General features: G+C 36.2%; 1 protein-coding gene across 1 annotated transcript in view; it reads left to right on the plus strand.

Moving 5' to 3' along the window:
• The window catches only part of LOC111168024 (DDB1- and CUL4-associated factor 12-like protein 2), a 216,700-nt gene that overhangs the window by 150,419 nt on the left and 57,196 nt on the right, over positions 1-9,085 (plus strand). Inside the window, exon 3 of the transcript XR_016391277.1 lies at positions 3,795-3,864. The gene's annotated coding sequence lies outside the window, so the exon portion shown is untranslated. The remainder of the gene's footprint in view (positions 1-3,794; positions 3,865-9,085) is intronic.

Below are 9,085 nucleotides of genomic sequence, written 5' to 3' on the forward strand. Positions count from 1 at the left end.
TGTTTCTTGGGAGAACCCTGAATAATACAATGAGGGAGCAGTATTTCAATTAATTAGCCTTTACCTCATATAATAATAATAATAATAATAATTTCTTATCACCAGCACCTTTATTATTCATCTATGCAAGATATTGAATATTAAACATATAAAATTTAGGTATGATACATAATACAGTTTCATACTGTCCCTGACATTTGTCTTTGCTTTTTTTCATCTACTGGCAGGACCACAAATGTCATGCAATTAAGCTTTCTGCTTCTTTGTGTTCACTCCTGCTAGCCTTGTAACATGATGTGTTTTACTTAAATTCCCAAAATCTATGTTCATAATCTTACCCAGGAAGAATGTTGGAAGGCCAGACCATGACGGACAGAAACTAATATTTCTCAAACTGTGTTCTGTGGAAAAGTGTTTAATAGACAAGTTTGGAAAACACTGATTAAAGTAAAATAGATTTCTGTTGTGCAAGACTTGTCAGGGACTTCACTCAGACAGCATGCATTGTGAATTTCTCCAAATTGAATACAGTGTATATCTACTTGCTGTAGATATACACTACAGCAATGTGTTTCACTATAGGACACATGTATACAGTTTGTTTACAAAGCATCTCACAAATGATTGTTCATAATACACTTTAGAAATTATTGCACAGAAAAATTGAATGCTTTTTTTAGTGGACTGAATGTGTTCCCCCCAAATTTATATTTTGAAGACCTATCTCCTAATATAATGGTATTAGGAGGTGGGGAGGTGGAGCCTTTGGGAGGTAATTAGGTATAGATGAAATCCTGAGGGTGGAGCCCCTATGATGGAATTAGTGCCCTTATAAGGAGAGGAAGAGATAGGAGAGGTTCCTCTTCCTACCACATGATAACACAGAGAGAAAGCCACTGTCTGTGAGCCAGAAAGAGAGCCTACACCAGAACCTGACAGTGCTGGTACTGTAATCTCATACTTGCAGACTCCAGAATGTGAGAAATAAACTTCTGTTGTTCAAGCCACCCAGGCTATGGTATTTTGCTATTTTGTTATGACAGCCTGAACTGACTGAGATAGTGCATTTGAGGGGATTGAGACAAAACTGAATTTTCAGTTCATCTCTGACCCTTACTGGTAGTCTTACACTATTTCTAAGTCTGTCACCTCATCTGTAGAGTAGGGACAAAAATACTCACCCTGCAGGATTGTTGTGAGGATTGTATATACATAGCTTATATCAAGCTATAAATAAATGGCAGCCATAATTATGATTGTTATTCTTCCCTATTATTATGGGTTTCTCTTACTCAAAGTTTAAAGAGGATTGAAAGTCTTGAAATTTATGAATTAGGCTACTCAAACTGGAAAATTCTGGTCAAAAGACCATATCCATATGGATCATTTTGGAGAGGGCAATTACTCAAAATCTGTTGCTGTTAAAGATGGGTTCCAGCATAGTTGGAGCATCCAGTGTGGTAATAGATCAGCTGTTTAAGTATGATCAACACCTAGTGATAAGCCTAGGTTAGAGCTTGCTCTCCTGAGCTTACTGATTTTCAATTAACATTTGCTGCTTAGCAGGCCCAACTAGATCATGTGATGTGTTAGATGCATTAAGAAAGCACTCCACTGAGCTCTAACATTCCAAGAAAGTTTCTTGCACTGGACCCCAAGGACCATTTCCGAGCGATGAATATAATTTTTATACTCATAATACCTCCAGATGGGCCTCACAATATCCTACTTCTGGTCATTGTTGAAAATAATGCTCGTAATCCAACTAACCTTTGTTTTTTTTTTTTTTTTTTTTTGCTGGAAAACTGTATTCATGTCTGGTTAGTCATTTTGTTTCATAAGAATTATGGAAAATGTTTTCAGATCTGGGTAACTATGCCTCTCTGTCTAATTACTTTGGTAGGTCTGCCTGACAATTTAGCCTAGTACCTTAACTCTAAGAAATAAATATATCAATGTTAACTTTTTTGGACATTAAATAGAGTGATAAAACCATGATTTAAGCATTTATTCTACAACATACTTTCCTTCTAAAATATCATTTTTTGAAAACCTAGTCTTACAAGTTAAAAGCATTTGTGCTAGGCATGGTGAGAAAAAAATTTTAATGAGTAAATTGGGTAAGGATTCTGTCTTTGGAGAACCTGTAACTTACTACTTTCCATGTTTCCATATGTAGGCAACATTGCTATTGAAAGACACAGAGTATATTGTGCCTGATATCTTTATTATGTTTTCCAGATTTGCATTCATTCTCTCCCAATGCCTTTTTGGATCACTATTTATATATATATATGAAATGTGTGTGTGTGCGCGTGTGCGGAGAGAGATAGATAGATGATAGATAGATAGATAGATTCATAGCCAGATAGATTCCTGTTTATTATTTTCAATTCATTTCTCCACCGGACAGCCTTTTGCTATGAAGGTAATTAGATTCTCTTAACCACAAAGTTAATGTGAGAAAATACTACTGATTGGGTCTCCTTTCATTTTTCAGTGGAATAGCAATGCTTAGAGGACATTTAGACAAGTGATGATGGGAAAATGTACATGTATTCACAAGAAATTAAAAGTGACTAAATTGAAATATACACTAAATGCCAGTCTGCTGCTCCAAAATATAATAGATTAAAGAATTTGGAGATAAATGTATCAAGCTTTTAGAAAAAGTATAGTGGCCAGGAGTTTCATTGTTCATTTCCCAATCAGCAACAGTCTGAGTTCCTTTGGGTACATTTATTGCAGTACACTGCAGTGTTACTTAATTCAACTCCATCTGCCACTTTTTCCCACAAATAAGGGTTTTCAAAATTCCATTCTAGACTAACTATAGTAAATGTTTATTAAGTTCATGGTAGTTGGTGTTTATTACATAAAATTATTGAAACTGAGACTCTCATTGTCCCAGCTCATTCTCTGATCTGTAATACCCATCTTTCTATGGATCGACTTATCCTCATCGTTGTACCATCTATTGGTTCAATCAGCTGAGACCAGGAGCACAGGGTCATGTGATATAAAGCATGCTCAGCAAAAGGCTTCTTCTAGAACAAGAGCTATGGGTGAGGCAGGTTGCCATTAAAGGTGCTGTGGGAAGGCAGGGCCCATACACCATTTCCTACTCCTCTCTTCAGGATAATTAAGAGAACATTAACCAGGAATGAAAGGAATGGTCCCTCTGCTGATGTGTATGGTCCTATAATTCTATGAGGTAGGAATTAAGGAAAGTACAGTAGTCAGTAGTCCCCCACTTATCCACTGTTTTGCTTTCCACAGGTTCAGTTACCCATGGTCAACTGTGGTCCAAAAACATTAAATGGAAAATTCCAGAAATAATTCATAAATTTTAAATTGCATGCCATTCTGAGTAGTGTAATGAAATCTTGTGCTATCTAGCCATATCCTGCCCTTTGTCTGTTATCCCATCTGTTGCTTAGTAGCCATCTAGGTTATCAGATCAACTGTCACAGTACTGCCAATGCTTGTGTTCAAGTAACCCTTATTTTACTTAATAATGGCCCCAAAGTGCAAGAGTAGTGATGCTGGCAATTCGGATATTCTCTTATTGTGCCTAATTTATAAATTAAACTTTATCATAGGTATGTATGTATAGGAAAACATAGTATATATAGAGTTCGGTACTATCGGTAGTTTCAGGCATCCACTGGGGGCTCTTGGAATGTATCTCCTGTGCATAAGGGGAGACTGCTGTATAAGGAAAATAATGCTGAAATATTACATATTTCCTTTTGCTTCTTACATATTTGAAACTGTGCATTATTCTCTTTTAGATTTTTGAAATGACCGAGACTGATTTGACATGTCCGAAAAAACTCTCAGCAAGGGGAACCAGACACGTGGGTAAGAATTCAATATGTTTTAACTTTATCCTAACAGTTCTCAATAGTTGATTCAAGTTTTTTGGCTGAGTTGTACATTTAACATTTTATTCTTATGTTCTACCTTAAAAATAAAAGCGGTATTTCTTAATCTTCAAAGACATGAAACAAAACCTCACTGTATCACTTGTTTTTATAAACAAAAGTTCAATACAGAATACATACTATAGCCTATGCATGGTCTTGCGAAGCAAGCCAAGATACATTTCAATCCAGGCTCTTTCACTTACTAGCTGTATGAATTTGCTGAGTTGTCTTAAATTTGCTATACCTTCACTCCTGATATGTTCAATGGGAGAAATAATCCAGGGCTCCAGTCATTGTGGTAGGTATTAAATGAAATAATTGATGTAAAGCACTTAGCATAGTACCTGTCTTATTAATAAGCACTCAATAAATAACAGTCCACTAGACGACATCTCCAAAGCAGTGAGTACAAGTCTATCCACTGAGGTACCGAAGAAAATATTAAACACTGAATTTGTCTATTATTTAAAAATTATGTTTATACATATACAAAATTTTAAATAAATGTAAACATGTAATCATGTCATATATGCTGAGTGTGGGGGGCATTTATACGTCTTTCCTTTTTGCTTGCCTCATCCCTATCTCTTTCTCTCTCTTTCCCCCAGATCATCTCCCCCTCCCCACCACAAGCAAACATACTCCACGTACCTCATGTTAGAATCCTAGTATGCATCTGCATTGCATTAATTCATTAAATCTCTTTTATGTCTTCTCAAGAAAGTATAAAATATATGGGTATAGTATTTTGTGTATATCATATTTAAGTAAACAGACAAAAATCAAGAATGCCTTCTTGGATTTTTTGTTTTAACTCTGGAGTCTTCTGCCTACTCTTGGGAGTTCTGTGAGAATGTGAAGGCACTCTTTTAAACACTTCATTTGGACCTACTAAAGAGGCAGCTGGCCAGTACAGTAAGTCCCCTACATACGAACCTTCAAGTTGAGAACTTTCAAAGATGTGAACGTGCGTTCCGTCAACGTCAGGCATGAGTGACATTGCAGCTTGCCCTCCGTCTCCTACTGCTGACAATCCTTCAGCTCTACCATCTCCCACCTCCTCTCCCTCCTCCAGTCAGTAACTCTTCTTGCCTGTTCACTCGATGCCAGCTGTTGTACTGCACTACCATACTTTTCAAGGTACTGTACTGTAAGATTTAAAATGTTTTCTTTGTTTTTTTATGTTTGTTTGTTTTTTATGTATTATTTGTGTGAAAAGTATTATAAACCTCTTACAGTACAGTACTATATAGTTGATAGTGTTAGTTGGGTACCTAGGCTAACTTTGTGGGACTTATGAACAAATTGGACTTATGAATGCACTCTCAGAATGGAACTTGTTCATATGTAGGGGACTTACTGTATATTAACCTCAGTCATCTAACCTGCACAGTTAGAAAGAAGTATGACCACTCTCTGCCTAATGAATCCTCATTCCAGGACCTCACTGAGGTTATTAGGTTGCAGCCTCCTTGGGTACAACTTATGGGGTGGCTGCAATACTAATGTACTTTTTCTGCTCGATTCAGTTAGGTGCCTGACAGTTGTGTACAGCGGAGTGAGGGATGCCAAGGAGAGAAAGTGGCACCTCACTATGTTTTTCCCTGCCCTAACCCTCAAGTGTTCCAGTGGCTTCTGTCAAGTCAAGAGGCAAGGCTGCACAATTAGAGGCAAGGAGTCCAATGTGTTAGTGTTAGACCTATTGACAAAAGGGTGCTTATGGTTTCTCTCATTTTAAAATTTTCTATCTTGACAGATTTTCAATGTCTTTATATGTTCCATGATTTCTTTCTTAATGATTTTTAAAATTTTTATTTTGAGACAATTGGAGATTCACATGCAATGGTACAAAATACTGCGGAGAGATTCAGTGTGCACTTTACCCAGTTTCCTCCAATGAAAAACTATAGTAAAGTATCGGGACTAGGATATTGGCATTGATTCAGTGACGATTTAGAACCTTTCCATCACTACAGTGATACCTACTGTTGCCCTTTTACGGCCACAGCCACTTCCCTCCCAACTCCCACTCCCCTATTTAATCTTTTTTTTTTTTTTTTTTGGTGGTACGCGGGCCTCTCACTGTTGTGGCCTCTCCCGTTGCGGAGCACAGACTCCGGATGTGCGGGCTCAGTGGCCATGGCTCACGGGCCCAGCCACTCCTTGGCATGTGGGATTTCCCGGACCGGGGCAGGAACCCGTGTCCCCTGCATCGGCAGGCGGACTCTCAACCACTGCGCCACCAGGGAAGCCCAGCAGTATTATTGAACATCTTTTTAAGTATTCATTTGCCATATGTATATCCTCTTCAATTAAATGTCTAGTCATGTCTTTTGCCCATTTTCTAATTGGATTCTTATTTAACTGTTGAGTTTTGAGTGTTCTTTATGCATTCAAGATTCTAGTTCTTTGTTGGGTATACAGTTTTCAAATGTTTTCTCCCAGTCTGCAGTTTTTCTTTTATTCCTCTTAACAGAGGGTTTCACAGAGTAAAACCTTGTAATTTTGATGAAGTTGAATTTATCGATTTTTCCTTTTATGAATTGTGCTTTTGATGTTAATTCTAAGGATTCTTTGCTTAGCCCTAGATCTCAAAGATTTTCTTCTATTTTTTTCTAAAAGTTTTATAATTTTACGTTTTAAATTTAAGTCCATGATCCATTTTAAGATAATTGTTGTATAAGGAGTGAGATTTAGGTCAAGGTTCATTTCTTACCTATAGATGTCCAATTTCTCCAGCATCGTTTGTTGAAAAAGTCATCTTTCCTCTATTAAATTGTCTTTGTACCTGTCTCAAAACTCAGGTAGGCATATTTGGTGGGTCTATTTCTGGGTTCTTTATTCTGTTCTGTTTGCTAATGTATCTATCACTCTGCTAATACCACACTATCTTGATTACTATAGATATATAGATTGATTCCTCCCTCTTTGCTCTTTATTCAAGATTGTTTTAGCTATTCTAGGGACTGTGCCTTTCTATACAAATTTTAGAACAACCTTATGTCTCCAAAAATACCTTGCTGATATTTTGATAGAAATTGCATTAAAACTACAGATCAACTTCCAGAGTATTGACATCTTTACTATGCTGTGTCTTCAAATATATGAATGTATCATGTACCTAGATCTTAACTGATTTCATGCATTAGTATTTTGTCCTTTTCACCATACGGATCCTGTAAACATTTTGGTAAGTTTATATGTAAATATTTCATTTTATTTGTATGATTTTAAATGGTATTGTGTTCTTGATTTTGGTTTCTGTAATGTTAGTTTGTGGTATATAGAAATGTAACTGATTGCTGAGCATCCTATGACCTTGCTTAATTAAATTATTAGTTCCAGGAATTTCTTCTTGTAGATTCCTTGGGATTTTCTACATAGACAATCATTTCATCTGCAAATAGGAACACATTTATTTACTTATTTCCAATTTTTAGGCCTTTTATTTCTTTATCTGTCCTTATTAAACTGGGTAGAAATTCTAATACTACACTGGATTAAAGTGGTGAAACCAGAAACCCTTGCCTTGTTCCTTTTCTTAGAGGTAAAGCATCTAGTTTCTCACCTTTAAATAGGATGTTTGCTGTAGGCTTTTATAAATGTTCTTTACCAAGTTGAGGAAGTTCTCTGTTCTGAGTTTTCTGAGAGTTTTTATGATGAATGGGGGTTGGATTTTGTCAACTGCTTTTTCTGTCAGTTGATATGATTATATGATTTCTTTCATTATACTTTTGACATGTTGGTTTACACTAATTTTCAAATGTTGAACCAGCCTTGCACACCTGGAATAAATCCAACTTGATCATGCAGTCTCTCTTCTTTGGCACTTACAAATTAGGATTGTAATGCCTTCTTTGTGGACTGATCCTTCTAGTTTTATGTAATGACTCTCTTTGTCTTTAGTAATTTTCTTCACTCTGAAGTTCACTTTTTCTGATATTAATATGGCTTCTCCTATTTTTTTATGATTAATGTTTGCATCATTTTTCTATCCTTTTACTTTCAATCTGTCGATGTCATATTTGAAGGGAGTTACTTGTAGAAAACATATTTTCGGATCATGTTTGCTTTTTAATCCACTCTGCCAATCTTTGTCTTTCAATTAATGTATTTACAATATTTATATTTAAGATAATTATTGATATGTTTGGGCTTAAGTCTGCCACTTACCTGTTTTCTGTTGTTTCCTCTTTTAATTGTTCCTCTGTTTCTTCTTTCCCACCTTCCCATGGGTTATTTGAACGTTTTTCTTTTTTTCTTTTTGTAGGATTCCATCTTCATTTATTTATACTATTTTTGAATATATCAGTTTGTAAAGTTTCTTAGAAGTTAACTCTAGGTAGTACAATATGCATATGTCATTTATCATAGTATACTGTTATCAATGTTTTACTACCTTGAGTGAAGTATAAAACACCTCACTTCCTTTAAGTTCCCTTTACCTTACCTACTTTTATTTTATTTTATTTTATTTTTTTACATCTTTATTGGAGTATAATTGCTTTACAATGGTGTGTTAGTTTCTGCTTTATAACAAAGTGAATCAGTTATACATATACATATCTTCCTATATCTCTTCCTTCTTGCGTCTCCCTCCCTCCTACCCTCCCTATCCCACCCCTCTAGGTGGTCACAAAGCACCGAGCTGATCTCCCTGTGCTATGCGGCTGCTTCCCACTAGCTATCTATTTTACGTTTGGTAGTGTATATATGTCCAACCCACTCTCTCGCTTTGTCACAGCTTACCCTTCCCCCTCCCCATTTCCTTAAGTCCGTTCTCTAGTAGGTCTGTGTCTTTATTCCTGTCTTACCCCTAGGTTCTTCATGACATCTTTTTTTTTTCTTAAATTCCATATATATGTGTTAGCATATGGTATTTGTCTTTCTCTTTCTGACTTACTTCACTCTGTATAACAGACTCTAGGTCCATCCACCTCATTACAAATAGCTCAATTTCGTTTCTTTTTATGGCTGAGTAATATTCCATTGTATATATGGGCCACATCTTCTTTATCCATTCATCCGATGATGGACACTTAGGTTGTTTCCATCTCTGGGCTATTGTAAATAGAGCTGCAATGAACATTTTGCTACATGACTCTTTTTGAATTATGGTTTTCTCAGGGTATATGCCCAGTAGTGGGATTGCTGGG

The sequence above is a fragment of the Delphinapterus leucas genome, chromosome X, assembly GCF_059928025.1.
Source record: "Delphinapterus leucas isolate spDelLeu-1000000601 "Yukka" chromosome X, BTC_Dleu_Yukka2, whole genome shotgun sequence".
NCBI classification, from domain to species: Eukaryota; Metazoa; Chordata; class Mammalia; order Artiodactyla; family Monodontidae; genus Delphinapterus; species Delphinapterus leucas.